A 3,684-nucleotide genomic window follows, 5' to 3' on the forward strand; every position below is an offset into this window, starting at 1 on the left:
TGGACAAAAGTCATTAAAACGATGAGATGTTTGCCAACAAAACAAAAAACCATGTTTGCACAAGGAAGTGTGAAGATGTAAGAGTGATTATTAACATTCATAATTACACATGGCATTTTAAGCTGTTTACAATATAAGAAAAGCAGTGAGAATTAAGGAAGCCTCATTGTTAAAGCACTTAATTTTTTAGTTAGCACTTCAACATAGCTCTCAATAACTTCTAGTATATTCATACACCATTTACATTTAAAACGAGCTCACTCAGGATTCTTGTTGTTAGGTGTCTTGAGACCTTGTCGACTCATTGCGACCCCACATGACAGGGTAGACCTGCCCTATAGGGTTTTCTTGGTTGTAATCTTTATGGAAGCAGATCATCAGGTCTTTCTCCTGTGGAGCCTCCGGGTGGATTTGAACCGCCAACCTTTTGGTTATCAGTTAAGAGCTCAGTTGTTTGTGCCACTAGGGCTCCTTAGGATTCTTATTAACCCACTGCCATCGAGTCAATTCCAACTCATCGCGACCCTGTAGGACAGAATAGAACGTCCCCATAGGGTTTCCAAGGCTGTAAATCTTTAAGGAAGCAGACTACCTTATCTTTCTCCTGCAGAGGGGCTGGTGGGTTTGAACTGCTGACTCTTTGGTTAGCAGCTGAGCACTTAACCACCGCACAACCAGAGTTCACAGAATTTTTATTAGAAAGGTTTATTTAAAAATTTATGTGACTCTGATACAAAGGAAAAATGTGTCACTGTAAAACAGAATTTTCAAGGAAAATTTAAATTACTCAATTTGATTTAAAAAATCCTTTCAAGCAAACTTTTTATTCATAGTGTCACACTATTTGTCAAACTATGATTGGTTACAAAATGTGAAAGCAGTTTGGCTGCTGTATTTTTGAACACTAGAAACATATTTAATTGTTTGGATGGAATATCAGGAAGTGAGATCTCGACCAAGTTTTTGAAAATCATCAAACTCGTTAAATTCTTATAAGATCAAAGTTCCCAAAGGGAAAGAGAGAGATGGTTTGGAATGCTACCCCAAAAGACTTCTTTGAAATCTTCCATTCATATACTCCACAAAGAAATACTACCTACAATGTTTGTAGGATTATTAAAATATTCATCTTCTTTTGCTCTTGTAGTCTAAACTGTATTTGCTTTGTTTCGTTATCTGTAAATACTTAGTTACGGACACTACATGCAGATTATTAAGCCAAGGGCAGGCCCCGTGTTCATACCTTTACAATGGAGAGATGCCAGTAACTCAAGAATGGATAAATGTGAATTGCCTGGAGCAGTGTCCACATGACAAAGGAGCAAGCAGCATTCTCTCTCACCAATGCCATAGTTAAAATTGTGTCTGTCATGTGTATAACATTAGAGTTAAAATACTATTTTTTTCAAATCACTCAAATTAGCCAATTAACAGCTACCTATAAAGCTTACTAAATGAAAAAAAAAAAAAAAAATCCATTGCCTTGGAGTCAATCCCAGCTCATAGTGACCCTATAGGACAGAGTAAAACCGCCCCATAGAGTTTCCAAGGCTGTAAATCTTTCTGGAGGCAGACTGCCACATCTTTCTCCCATAGAGCAGCACCGCCAGGGCTCCTTTGCAAGGCTTATTACTAATTTTTATATTATTTTTGTAAATAACTGTTAGAAAATAGTTCTTGACACGGTGCTTTTCTATGACTTAGAAGCAAAACTGCTTTTGGAGGCTGTAAGAAACTCATGCTTTTTACATTCTTGCCTACTTCTTGAATCTCCCCGGCAAAGTGCCTTAGGTTTCCTTGAGATGGGATGCGTGTGAAACTATGTACAGAGAAAACAGAAGGGAGAGGAAACGAGGTGGGGAGGGAGGAAGCCCGTGGGGACAGATTCCCATTCTTAGCCTGACGTTCGTCATTACTCCGTCACATCAATGCAAAAGGTCCTGATTCTGTTCCAGCAAAGCACAGTGCAATGTTCTGAGAGTGACTTCAGGAACAAATTAAGCCCAAGAGCTTTAACTCAGTCTTAAAATATAACAGAGTTTAGATTTTTTTTTTTCCTCTTAGTAACCTGGGTCACATGTTGGAAATAACCTAGCAATGTTGTTTTCTACTAGCATCTAGCATGATACAGTAAACCAAAACCTGACAACGTGGCCAATAAGAAATCACAATAACTAATTCACATGCCACATGGACTCTACTTAGAAATCACTCTAAGACCTGTCTATTAATTTCTTCCCAATCACCTTGTCAAATGTGTGTCATCGCAAAAGACATTTCAAGCTTTAGACTTGAAATTAAAACTTGAGTCACTAATATTTTCACAGTTTGTTAATATATTTTTTTATTCCCATTTAAGTTTTAATTCATTTTTACACCATGTACTAAGTTTTGGTTCTTCCTCTTCATTTCCATCCTTGTATCCTTTCCTTTTCCATGTCGGAATTGTGACCTGTAATCATCTTGCCAAATCTCAGAATTGCACATAGAATATACACGCACTATTTGTAATGAAATTGGACTCAGTAGCTTTTCGAAAAATCTTTGATTCAAAACTTCAACAGACTGATATAGGCTGATAAGAAACAAATATGATTTCTTGGTATGATTAAAACCGGATAGGAAAAGGTGCTACTGTTTAAAACATTTTTTCCTAGTATTAAGAGCTGCTTAATATAGCAATAGACAAAAATGTTAACACTGAAGCTAGAGCTCAAAAGGTTTATAAATGAATTTAGTCTTTTTTCTCCTTTATACACTGCTAATATGTCGGTATGTTCAAAGACCTTTATGGATTGACAGCTTAAATATGACTAAGGAATAGTTTGTAGAAAAATATGAATATGCTATAGCTAACTTTATAAAATTGTAATATAACCATGTAAAATAATTATATATTTTGTTTTTCCGTGGTCACTTAAAGGGGCAACTACTGTAGTTGCTATTTCCTTACTATGTAAACAAGCTCAATAAATACCAAAATTGTTTAAAAAAAAGAGTTCAGCTTGTTTTTCACTATGCAGGCAATAATTAATTAAATACTAATTGATAAAGTTTTAAAGAAAATACAAATGCTACGAGTGGACATTATTTTTTTTAAGCATTCAATTATCAAGAAAATATGAAAGTTCTTTTTAAGATTAATGTGCCAAGTTTCTGGTCTGTAAGCTGTGTTATTGTTGTTATATTTTATTGTTGTGGGGCCAGATATACATATAGACATTCAATATTCCTGGGTTTGCTATCTGGCTGATGGTTTCTTTGGCCTCTCAAGTCAGTCTTTCTCTTGTTACCTGCTTTTGGGCCATTTCACCATTTAATCATCATTGTGTCACAGGTCAAAGGTGACAAGTTGGAGGGGATGAGGTTTAAGATTACTCATTCCATTCCACAAGCTTCTTTTGAGTGTTTATTATGAGCAAGGTGGAATGAAATTAACAACACGTAGGGTCCTTACTCAGTAGAGACAGAGAGGATAAACTTTAATACAAGGTAAAATAAAAGTACTAAATAACTGCATGCAGGCTGCTATAGAAGTTTACGTGCTATGTCTGTTAGTACATGGTCCTATTTGTCATCTGCTAAAAATAATCAAGAATTTGCATTTACTCTTTTCCCATATAATTACGTAAAACATCACCTCATGTTCCAGAGATTTCTATCATTTCTGACTGACCTTTCCTG

The sequence above is a fragment of the Trichechus manatus genome, unplaced genomic scaffold (assembly GCF_000243295.1).
Source record: "Trichechus manatus latirostris isolate Lorelei unplaced genomic scaffold, TriManLat1.0 scaffold00013, whole genome shotgun sequence".
In the NCBI taxonomy this organism is placed as follows: Eukaryota; Metazoa; Chordata; class Mammalia; order Sirenia; family Trichechidae; genus Trichechus; species Trichechus manatus.